The following is a 13,951-nucleotide window of genomic DNA, read 5'->3' as shown; positions in this document are numbered from 1 at the left end:
CGTAAAAAGTGACTCATGCAAAATTGCCCATTTCTCGGCAACTGCGCATATTACAAATTAATTTTCACATACATTCTCTCCGTATAGATTATTGCTACGAGTTTATGAAAGTTACGAAGTAATATTTTAAAATATGAAAACGCTGGATGGGTTGTAAATAGCTTAATTTTACACCTTTTTTCACCTTTTAATCGAAATAGCCCGAAAACGGAATCGAAATTAAAAAAACTGGTCCCAACATTTTGTGCGCCTTTAAAGGGCGCACAATTTCAGTTATACCAGATTTGAAAACAATAATATTTGCTTTCGAAAAATGGTACCTAACTGTCAAAATTGTAGTTTTTTGTCAATTTACGCCACTTCCGGTGCCGACAGATAACACTATTGGTAACAAAAAAAATGACAATTGAGACAACGGAGCATATGAACTTTGTTTTATACAAATCGAACAATAAATAATTAATCTAGGACTGAAAAACTGAATTAGCCAATGGGGGCCAAGGAAAATTACCGAGACAAAAAATTTTCACATTTTTGCCCAAGTCAGAGGGCTCGTTATATTTGTGTAAAACACGACTAAAAAATATTCATAAATAAAAAAGTTTTTTGTAAAAATTTAAATTTTCTAAATTTAGCGCCTAATATCTGCGAAGATTTGCCGAAAATCAAAAATCAAAAGTAGCGCAGCTATGTGCCCTGTCTCCAGCTATGCCAAAATGTATCGAAAGTTAAAATCCCATGATTATTGTTAAAATTACCGCAATATTTGTAAAAACGATAACTTCGGTGATTTCGGACATTTCGCATTGTCGCAGAACGTTCAAAATAGCTTTATCCTCTAAGTCACACCCACTTTCCCAGTAAAACCGAAGAAATCGTAACGATGCGACAAGTAGTTGCTGAGATCTACTCAAAACAAAAGAAGAATAATAATAATAATAAGAACTAGAACTGCGATGCAGTAATGACGGGTTTCACCGGTGCCACTTTACCCTAAACATGTTACTTCCCGTACCAATGAAACCATTAAACAGGTTTCCACATAAGCATTGCACACATCAAATAAAATGGACGCCGAATCAACAAAATCCAGCAATATCAATTCATTTTATACATTTGTTACATGTAAGTGTACTGTACTTCCGGTGATAATGAAAATGTTCAATTACTTTTATGAAATCAGAAATGACATAGGGCATCACATGGTGAAAATTGTATGTAAATCGAATAACAATTGCCACTTTTATAGACCAAAAACCTTGAAAAGTGACTTGTAGAAAATCGCCTATTTCTCTGCAACCGTACAAGTTAGAAACCATTTTCTGGTATCTGTATGATCGTATGGGTTCAATCTATTTGCTGATTGGAATCAAATATCATAATTTTAAAAACAATACAAATAAGACTCATTTGAAAAAAATATCTGTTTTGAAGGCTAAAAATACAGTTTTTGCCAAAATGACGTTACTTCCGGTGATAATGAAAATGTTAAATTAGTTCTATGAAATCATAAATGACACAAGATATCATATGGTGAAAATTTTATGAAAATCGAATAATAACTGACACTTTTATAGACCAAAAACCTTGAAAAGTGACTTAAGGAAAATCGCCCATTTCTCTGCAACCGTACAAGTTAGAAACCATTTTGTGGTATCTGTATGATCGTATGGGTTCAATCTATTTGATCAATAGAATCAAATATCATAATTTGAAAAAAATAACAAATACGAATCATTTGAATAAAATATTGTTTTTTGAAGGCTAAAATTTAAGTTTTGAGCAAATGACGTCATTTCCGGTGGCAGCGCAAGGGGTAAAATGGTTTGACATAGTCCACTATGGCATTAGGCATCCAATGGCGAAAGAAAATTGAAAATCGAATAATAATTGATTCTTTTACAGCCAAAATTACGTGAAAAGTGACTCATGCAAAATTGCCTATTTCTCGGCAACTGCTTATATTACAAACTAATTTTCACATACATTCTCTTCGTATGGATTATAGCTACAAGTTTATAAAAGTTACGTAAAAATATTTTAAAATCTGAAAAGCCTGAATGAGTTGTAAATAGGTCAATTTTACGCCTTTTTTCACCTCTTAATCCAATTTGCTAGAAAATGAAAAAGAAATTAAAAAAACTGCTTCCGACATTTTTTGCGCCTTTAAAGGACACACTCTTTGAGTCATATAATTTTTCAAAAAAATAATATTTGTTTTCAAAAAATGGTACCTAACTGTCAAAATTGTAGTTTTTGGTAAAATTATGCCACTTCCGGTGCCGACAGATAACACTTTTGGTAATAAAAAAAATGACAATTGAGACAACGGAGCATATGAACTTTGTTTTATACAAATCGAACAATAAATAATTAATCTAGGACTGAAAAACTGAATTAGCCAATGGGGGCCAAGGAAAATTACCGAGACAAAAAATTTTCACATTTTTGCCCAAGTCAGAGGGCTCGTTATATTTGTGTAAAACACGACTAAAAAATATTCATAAATAAAAAAGTTTTTTGTAAAAATTTAAATTTTCTAAATTTAGCGCCTAATATCTGCGAAGATTTGCCGAAAATCAAAAATCAAAAGTAGCGCAGCTATGTGCCCTGTCTCCAGCTATGCCAAAATGTATCGAAAGTTAAAATCCCATGATTATTGTTAAAATTACCGCAATATTTGTAAAAACGATAACTTCGGTGATTTCGGACATTTCGCATTGTCGCAGAACGTTCAAAATAGCTTTATCCTCTAAGTCACACCCACTTTCCCAGTAAAACCGAAGAAATCGTAACGATGCGACAAGTAGTTGCTGAGATCTACTCAAAACAAAAGAAGAATAATAATAATAACTAGAACTGCGATGCAGTAATGACGGGTTTCACCGGTGCCACTTTACCCTAAACATGTTACTTCCCGTACCAATGAAACCATTAAACAGGTTTCCACATAAGCATTGCACACATCAAATAAAATGGACGCCGAATCAACAAAATCCAGCAATATCAATTCATTTTATACATTTGTTACATGTAAGTGTACTGTACTTCCGGTGATAATGAAAATGTTCAATTACTTTTATGAAATCAGAAATGACATAGGGCATCACATGGTGAAAATTGTATGTAAATCGAATAACAATTGCCACTTTTATAGACCAAAAACCTTGAAAAGTGACTTGTAGAAAATCGCCTATTTCTCTGCAACCGTACAAGTTAGAAACCATTTTCTGGTATCTGTATGATCGTATGGGTTCAATCTATTTGCTGATTGGAATCAAATATCATAATTTTAAAAACAATACAAATAAGACTCATTTGAAAAAAATATCTGTTTTGAAGGCTAAAAATACAGTTTTTGCCAAAATGACGTTACTTCCGGTGATAATGAAAATGTTAAATTAGTTCTATGAAATCATAAATGACACAAGATATCATATGGTGAAAATTTTATGAAAATCGAATAATAACTGACACTTTTATAGACCAAAAACCTTGAAAAGTGACTTAAGGAAAATCGCCCATTTCTCTGCAACCGTACAAGTTAGAAACCATTTTGTGGTATCTGTATGATCGTATGGGTTCAATCTATTTGATCAATAGAATCAAATATCATAATTTGAAAAAAATAACAAATACGAATCATTTGAATAAAATATTGTTTTTTGAAAAGTGACTTGTAGAAAATCGCCTATTTCTCTGCAACCGTACAAGTTAGAAACCATTTTCTGGTATCTGTATGATCGTATGGGTTCAATCTATTTGCTGATTGGAATCAAATATCATAATTTTAAAAACAATACAAATAAGACTCATTTGAAAAAAATATCTGTTTTGAAGGCTAAAAATACAGTTTTTGCCAAAATGACGTTACTTCCGGTGATAATGAAAATCTTAAATTACTTGTATGAAATCGTAAATGGCATTATGTATCACACAGTGAAAATTTCATGAAAATCGAATAATAATTGACACTTTTATTGACAAAAAACCTTAAAAAGTGACCTGTTGAAAATTGCCTATTTCTCCGCAACTGAACAAGTTAGAAACCATTTTGTGATATCTATATGATCGTAAGGGTTCATTGAATTAGTTGATTTGAATCAAATATCAAAATTTTAAACAAATAACAAATATGACTCATTTGAATAAATTACTGGTTTCGAAGGCTATAAATACAATTTTTGCCCAAATTACGTCATTTCCGGTGATATTGAAAATGTTAAATTGGTTTGACCTAGTTAAAATTGACATTACACATCAAATGGTGTCACTTTTATGAAAATCGAATAATAATTGACTCTTTTACAGGCAAACTAGCGTAAAAAGTGACTCATGCAAAATTGCCCATTTCTCGGCAACTGCGCATATTAAAAATTAATTTTCACATACATTCTCTCCGTATAGATTATTGCTACGAGTTTATGAAAGTTACGAAGTATTATTTTAAAATATGAAAACGCTGGATGGGTTGTAAATAGCTTAATTTTACACCTTTTTTCACCTTTTAATCGAAATAGCCCGAAAACGGATTCGAAATTAAAAAAACTGGTCCCAACATTTTGTGCGCCTTTAAAGGGCGCACAATTTCAGTTATACCAGATTTGAAAAAAATAATATTTGCTTTCGAAAAATGGTACCTAACTGTCAAAATTGTATTTTTTTGTCAATTTACGCCACTTCCGGTGCCGACAGTTAACACTATTGGTAACAAAAAAAATGACAATTGAGACAACGGAGCATATGAACTTTGTTTTATACAAATCAAACAAAAAATAATTAATCTAGAACTGAAAAACTGAATTAGCCAATGGGGGCCAAGGAAAATTACCGAGACAAAAAATTTTCACATTTTTGCCCAAGTCAGAGGACTCGTTATATTTGTGTAAAACACGACTAAAAAATATTCATAAATAAAAAAGTTTTTTGTGAAAATTTAAATTTTCTAAATTTAGCGCCTAATATCTGCGAAGATTTGCCGAAAATCAAAAATCAAAAGTAGCGTAGCTATGTGCCCCGTCTCCGGCTATGCCAAAATGCATCGAAAGTTAAAATCCAATAATTATTGTTAAAATTACTGCAATATTTCTAAAAACGATAGCTTCGGTGATTTCGGACATTTCGCATTTTTGCAGAACGTTCAAAATAGCTTTATCCTCTAAGTCACACCCACTTTTCCGATAAAACCGAAGAAATCGTAACGATCCGACAATCAGTTGCTGAGATCTACTCAAAACAAAAGAAGAATAATAATAATAAGAATAATAATTTTAACAAAAACAATAGTGTTTCACACAAGCTACGCAGTGTGAAACCCTAATAAGAATAATAATTTTAACAAAAACAATAGTGTTTCACACAAGCTTCGCAGTGTGAAACCCTAATAACTAGAACTGCGAAGCAGTAATGACGGGTTTCACCGGTGCCACGTTACCCTTGAACTTATGTCACTTCCGGTACCAATGAAACCGTTAAACAGGTTTCCACATAAGCATTGCACACATGAAATAAAATGGACGCAGAAACAACCAAATCCAGCAATCAATTCATTTGCTACATGTCAGTGATCCTGTCAAAATTACATTACTTCCGGTGATAATGAAAATGTTAAATTGGTTTATGAAATCAGAAATAGCATGATCACATGGTGAAAATTTTATGTAAATCCTATAATAATTGCCACCTTTATAGACCAAAAACCTTGAAAAATGACTTGTAGAAAATCGCCTATTTCTCTGCAACCGTACAAGTTAGAAACCATTTTGAGGTATCTGTATGATCGAAGGAGTTCATTCTATTTGTTGATTGGAATCAAATATCATAATTTTAAAAACATTACAAATCTGATTCATTTGAATAAAATATCTGTTTTGAAGGCTAAAAATACAGTTTTTGCCAAAATGACGTTACTTCCGGTGATAATGAAAATCTTAAATTACTTGTATGAAATCGTAAATGGCATTATGTATCACACAGTGAAAATTTCATGAAAATCGAATAATAATTGAGACTTTTATTGACAAAAAACCTTAAAAAGTGACCTGTTGAAAATTGCTTATTTCTCCGCAACTGAACAAGTTAGAAACCATTTTGTGATATCTATATGATCGTAAGGGGTCATTGTATTAGTTGATTTGAATCAAATATCAAAATTTTAAACAAATAACAAATATGACTCATTTGAATAAATTACTGGTTTCGAAGGCTATAAATACAATTTTTGCCCAAATTACGTCATTTCCGGTGATATTGAAAGGGTTAATTTGGTTTGACCTAGTTAAAATTGACATTACACATCAAATGGTGTCACTTTTATGAAAATCGAATAATAATTGACTCTTTTACAGGCAAACTAGCGTAAAAAGTGACTCATGCAAAATTGCCCATTTCTCGGCAACTGCGCATATTACAAATTAATTTTCACATACATTCTCTCCGTATAGATTATTGCTACGAGTTTATGAAAGTTACGAAGTAATATTTTAAAATATGAAAACGCTGGATGGGTTGTAAATAGCTTAATTTTACACCTTTTTTCACCTTTTAATCGAAATAGCCCGAAAACGGAATCGAAATTAAAAAAACTGGTTCCAACATTTTGTGCGCCTTTAAAGGGCGCACAATTTCAGTTATACCAGATTTGAAAAAAATAATATTTGCTTTCGAAAAATGGTACCTAACTGTCAAAATTGTAGTTTTTTGTCAATTTACGCCACTTCCGGTGCCGACAGATAACACTATTGGTAACAAAAAAAATGACAATTGAGACAACGGAGCATATGAACTTTGTTTTATACAAATCGAACAATAAATAATTAATCTAGGACTGAAAAACTGAATTAGCCAATTGGGGCCAAGGAAAATTACCGAGACAAAAATTTTTCACATTTTTGCCCAAGTCAGAGGACTCGTTATATTTGTGTAAAACACGACTAAAAAATATTCATAAATAAAAAAGTTTTTTGTAAAAATTTAAATTTTCTAAATTTAGCGCCTAATATCTGCGAAGATTTGCCGAAAATCAAAAATCAAAAGTAGCGTAGCTATGTGCCCCGTCTCCGGCTATGCCAAAATGCATCGAAAGTTAAAATCCAATGATTATTGTTAAAATTACTGCAATATTTCTAAAAACGATAGCTTCGGTGATTTCGGACATTTCGCATTGTCGCAGAACGTTCAAAATAGCTTTATCCTCTAAGTCACACCCACTTTTTCAGTAAAACTGAAGAAATCGTAACGATCCGACAATCAGTTGCTGAGATCTACTCAAAACAAAAGAAGAACTAGAACTGCGAAGCAGTAATGACGGGTTTCACCGGTGCCACGTTACCCTTGAACTTATGTCACTTCCGGTACCAATGAAACCGTTAAACAGGTTTCCACATAAGCATTGCACACATGAAATAAAATGGACGCAGAAACAACCAAATCCAGCAATCAATTCATTTGCTACATGTCAGTGATCCTGTCAAAATTACATTACTTCCGGTGATAATGAAAATGTTAAATTGGTTTATGAAATCAGAAATAGCATCATCACATGGTGAAAATTTTATGTAAATCCTATAATAATTGCCACCTTTATAGACCAAAAACCTTGAAAAATGACTTGTAGAAAATCGCCTATTTCTCTGCAACCGTACAAGTTAGAAACCATTTTGAGGTATCTGTATGATCGAATGAGTTCATTCTATTTGTTGATTGGAATCAAATATCATAATTTTAAAAACATTACAAATCTGATTCATTCGAATAAAATATCTGTTTTGAAGGCTAAAAATACAGTTTTTGCCAAAATGACGTTACTTCCGGTGATAATGAAAATCTTAAATTACTTGTATGAAATCGTAAATGGCATTATGTATCACACAGTGAAAATTTCATGAAAATCGAATAATAATTGACACTTTTATTGACAAAAAACCTTAAAAAGTGACCTGTTGAAAATTGCCTATTTCTCCGCAACTGAACAAGTTAGAAACCATTTTGTGATATCTATATGATCGTAAGGGTTCATTGTATTAGTTCATTTGAATCAAATATCAAAATTTTAAACAAATAACAAATATGACTCATTTGAATAAATTACTGGTTTCGAAGGCTATAAATACAATTTTTGCCCAAATTACGTCATTTCCGGTGATATTGAAAATGTTAAATTGGTTTGACCTAGTTAAAATTGACATTACACATCAAATGGTGTCACTTTTATGAAAATCGAATAATAATTGACTCTTTTACAGGCAAACTAGCGTAAAAAGTGACTCATGCATAATTGCCCATTTCTCGGCAACTGCGCATATTACAAATTAATTTTCAAATACATTCTCTTCGTATAGATTATTGCTACGAGTTTATGAAAGTTATGAAGTAATATTTTTAAAATATGAAAACGCTGGATGGGTTGTAAATAGCTTAATTTTACACCTTTTTTCACCTTTTAATCGAAATAGCCCGAAAACGGAATCGAAATTAAAAAAACTGGTCCCAACATTTTGTGCGCCTTTAAAGGGCGCACAATTTCAGTTATACCAGATTTGAAAAAAATAATATTTGCTTTCGAAAAATGGTACCTAACTGTCAAAATTGTAGTTTTTTGTCAATTTACGCCACTTCCGGTGCCGACAGATAACACTATTGGTAACCAAAAAAATGACAATTGAGACAACGGAGCATATGAACTTTGTTTTATACAAATCGAACAATAAATAATTAATCTAGGACTGAAAAACTGAATTAGCCAATGGGGGCCAAGGAAAATTACCGAGACAAAAATTTTTCACATTTTTGCCCAAGTCAGAGGACTCGTTATATTTGTGTAAAACACGACTAAAAAATATTCATAAATAAAAAAGTTTTTTGTAAAAATTTAAATTTTCTAAATTTAGCGCCTAATATCTGCGAAGATTTGCCGAAAATCAAAAATCAAAAGTAGCGTAGCTATGTGCCCCGTCTCCGGCTATGCCAAAATGCATCGAAAGTTAAAATCCAATGATTATTGTTAAAATTACTGCAATATTTCTAAAAACGATAGCTTCGGTGATTTCGGACATTTCGCATTGTCGCAGAACGTTCAAAATAGCTTTTCCGCTAAAACTGAAGAAATCGTAACGATCCGACAATCAGTTGCTGAGATCTACTCAAAACAAAAGAAGAATAATAATAATAAGAACTAGAACTGCGAAGCAGTAATGACGGGTTTCACCGGTGCCACGTTACCCTTGAACTTATGTCACTTACGGTACCAATGAAACCGTTAAACAGGTTTCCACATAAGCATTGCACACATGAAATAAACAACCAAATCCAGCAATCAATTCATTTGCTACATGTCAGTGATCCTGTCAAAATTACATTACTTCCGGTGATAATGAAAATGTTAAATTGGCTTATGAAATCAGAAATAGCATCATCACATGGTGAAAATTTTATGTAAATCCTATAATAATTGCCACCTTTATAGACCAAAAACCTTGAAAAATGACTTGTAGAAAATCGCCTATTTCTCTGCAACCGTACAAGTTAGAAACCATTTTGAGGTATCTGTATGATCGAATGAGTTTATTCTATTTGTTGATTGGAATCAAATATCATAATTTAAAAAACATTACAAATCTGATTCATTTGAATAAAATATCTGTTTTGAAGGCTAAAAATACAGTTTTTGCCAAAATGACGTTACTCCCGGTGATAATGAAAATCTTATATTACTTGTATGAAATCGTAAATGGCATTATGTATCACACAGTGAAAATTTCATGAAAATCGAATAATAATTGACACTTTTATTGACAAAAAACCTTAAAAAGTGACCTGTTGAAAATTGCCTATTTCTCCGCAACTGAACAAGTTAGAAACCATTTTGTGATATCTATATGATCGTAAGGGTTCATTGTATTAGTTGATTTGAATCAAATATCAAAATTTTAAACAAATAACAAATATGACTCATTTGAATAAATTACTGGTTTCGAAGGCTATAAATACAATTTTTGCCCAAATTACGTCATTTCCGGTGATATTGAAAATGTTAAATTGGTTTGACCTAGTTAAAATTGACATTACACATCAAATGGTGTCACTTTTATGAAAATCGAATAATAATTGACTCTTTTACAGGCAAAGTAGCGTAAAAAGTGACTCATGCATAATTGCCCATTTCTCGGCAACTGCGCATATTACAAATTAATTTTCACATACATTCTCTCCGTATAGATTATTGCTACGAGTTTATGAAAGTTACGAAGTAATATTTTAAAATATGAAAACGCTGGATGGGTTGTAAATAGCTTAATTTTACACCTTTTTTCACCTTTTAATCGAAATAGCCCGAAAACGGAATCGAAATTAAAAAAACTGGTCCCAACATTTTGTGCGCCTTTAAAGGGCGCACAATTTCAGTTATACCAGATTTGAAAAAAATAATATTTGCTTTCGAAAAATGGTACCTAACTGTCAAAATTGTAGTTTTTTGTCAATTTACGCCACTTCCGGTGCCGACAGATAACACTATTGGTAACAAAAAAAATGACAATTGAGACAACGGACATATGAACTTTGTTTTATACAAATCGAACAATAAATAATTAATCTAGGACTGAAAAACTGAATTAGCCAATGGGGGCCAAGGAAAATTATCGAGACAAAAAAATTTCACATTTTTGCCCAAGTCAGAGGACTCGTTATATTTGTGTAAAACACGACTAAAAAATATTCATAAATAAAAAAGTTTTTTGTAAAAATTTAAATTTTCTAAATTTAGCGCCTAATATCTGCGAAGATTTGCCGAAAATCAAAAATCAAAAGTAGCGTAGCTATGTGCCCCGTCTCCAGCTATGCCAAAATGCATCGAAAGTTAAAATCCAATGATTATTGTTAAAATTACTGCAATATTTCTAAAAACGATAGCTTCGGTGATTTCGGACATTTCGCATTGTCGCAGAACGTTCAAAATAGCTTTATCCTCTAAGTCACACCCACTTTTCCGATAAAACCGAAGAAATCGTAACGATCCGACAATCAGTTGCTGAGATCTACTCAAAACAAAAGAAGAATAATAATAATAATAAGAACTAGAACTGCGATGCAGTAATGACGGGTTTCACCGGTGCCACTTTACCCTAAACATGTTACTTCCCGTACCAATGAAACCATTAAACAGGTTTCCACATAAGCATTGCACACATCAAATAAAATGGACGCCGAATCAACAAAATCCAGCAATATCAATTCATTTTATACATTTGTTACATGTAAGTGTACTGTACTTCCGGTGATAATGAAAATGTTCAATTACTTTTATGAAATCAGAAATGACATAGGGCATCACATGGTGAAAATTGTATGTAAATCGAATAACAATTGCCACTTTTATAGACCAAAAACCTTGAAAAGTGACTTGTAGAAAATCGCCTATTTCTCTGCAACCGTACAAGTTAGAAACCATTTTCTGGTATCTGTATGATCGTATGGGTTCAATCTATTTGCTGATTGGAATCAAATATCATAATTTTAAAAACAATACAAATAAGACTCATTTGAAAAAAATATCTGTTTTGAAGGCTAAAAATACAGTTTTTGCCAAAATGACGTTACTTCCGGTGATAATGAAAATGTTAAATTAGTTCTATGAAATCATAAATGACACAAGATATCATATGGTGAAAATTTTATGAAAATCGAATAATAACTGACACTTTTATAGACCAAAAACCTTGAAAAGTGACTTAAGGAAAATCGCCCATTTCTCTGCAACCGTACAAGTTAGAAACCATTTTGTGGTATCTGTATGATCGTATGGGTTCAATCTATTTGATCAATAGAATCAAATATCATAATTTGAAAAAAATAACAAATACGAATCATTTGAATAAAATATTGTTTTTTGAAGGCTAAAATTTAAGTTTTGAGCAAATGACGTCATTTCCGGTGGCAGCGCAAGGGGTAAAATGGTTTGACATAGTCCACTATGGCATTAGGCATCCAATGGCGAAAGAAAATTGAAAATCGAATAATAATTGATTCTTTTACAGCCAAAATTACGTGAAAAGTGACTCATGCAAAATTGCCTATTTCTCGGCAACTGCTTATATTACAAACTAATTTTCACATACATTCTCTTCGTATGGATTATAGCTACAAGTTTATAAAAGTTACGTAAAAATATTTTAAAATCTGAAAAGCCTGAATGAGTTGTAAATAGGTCAATTTTACGCCTTTTTTCACCTCTTAATCCAATTTGCTAGAAAATGAAAAAGAAATTAAAAAAACTGCTTCCGACATTTTTTGCGCCTTTAAAGGACACACTCTTTGAGTCATATAATTTTTCAAAAAAATAATATTTGTTTTCAAACCCCAAATGGTACCTAACTGTCAAAATTGTAGTTTTTGGTAAAATTATGCCACTTCCGGTGCCGACAGATAACACTTTTGGTAATAAAAAAAATGACAATTGAGACAACGAAGCATATGAACTTTGTTTTATACAAATCGAACAATAAAAAATTAAGCTAGGACTGAAAAACTGAATTAGCCAATGGAGGCCAAGGAAAATTACTGAGACAAAAAATTTTAACATTTTTGCGCAAGTCAGATGACTCTTTAATTCTGTGCACAACACGAGTAAAAAATATTCATCAATAAAAAAGTTTTTTGTAAAATTTTAAATTTCCGAAATTTGGCGCCTAATATCTTCGAATTTTTGCTGAAAATCAAAAATCGAAAGTAGCGCAGCTATGTGCCCTGTCTCCAGCTATGCCAAAATGTATCGAAAGTTAAAATCCCATGATTATTGTTAAAATTACCGCAATATTTGTAAAAACGATAACTTCGGTGATTTCGGACATTTCGCATTGTCGCAGAACGTTCAAAATAGCTTTATCCTCTAAGTCACACCCACTTTCCCAGTAAAACCGAAGAAATCGTAACGATGCGACAAGTAGTTGCTGAGATCTACTCAAAACAAAAGAAGAATAATAATAATAATAATAACTAGAACTGCGACGCAGTAATGACGGGTTTCACCGGTGCCCCGTCAGAAATGGCATAAGGCATCATATGGCGAAAATTGTATGTAAATCGAATGAGAATTGCCACTTTTATAGACCAAAAACCTTGAAAGGTGACTTGTAGAAAATCGACTATTTCTCGGCAACCGTACACGATAAAAACTATCTTTTGGTATCTATATGATCGTATGGGTTCAATCCATTTGTTGATTGGAATCAAATATCATAATTTGAAATATATTACAAATCAGACTCATTTGAAAAAAATATCTGTTTTGAAGGCTAAAAATACAGTTTTAGCCAAAATGACATTACTTCCGGTGATACTGAAAATGTTAAATTAGTTCTATGAAATCATAAATGACACAAGATATCATATGGTGAAAATTTTATGAAAATCGAATAATAACTGACACTTTTATAGACCAAAAACCTTGAAAAGTGACTTAAGGAAAATCGCCCATTTCTCTGCAACCGTACAAGTTAGAAACCATTTTGTGGTATCTGTATGATCGTATGGGTTCAATCTATTTGATCAATAGAATCAAATATCATAATTTGAAAAAAATAACAAATACGAATCATTTGAATAAAATATTGTTTTTTGAAGGCTAAAATTTAAGTTTTGAGCAAATGACGTCATTTCCGGTGGCAGCGCAAGGGGTAAAATGGTTTGACATAGTCCACTATGGCATTAGGCATCCAATGGCGAAAGAAAATTGAAAATCGAATAATAATTGATTCTTTTACAGCCAAAATTACGTGAAAAGTGACTCATGCAAAATTGCCTATTTCTCGGCAACTGCTTATATTACAAACTAATTTTCACATACATTCTCTTCGTATGGATTATAGCTACAAGTTTATAAAAGTTACGTAAAAATATTTTAAAATCTGAAAAGCCTGAATGAGTTGTAAATAGGTCAATTTTACGCCTTTTTTCA

This window comes from Patella vulgata, chromosome 4 (assembly GCF_932274485.2).
Source record: "Patella vulgata chromosome 4, xgPatVulg1.2, whole genome shotgun sequence".
Classification (NCBI taxonomy): domain Eukaryota; kingdom Metazoa; phylum Mollusca; class Gastropoda; family Patellidae; genus Patella; species Patella vulgata.
Note: the sequence above shows the minus strand (reverse complement) of the source record.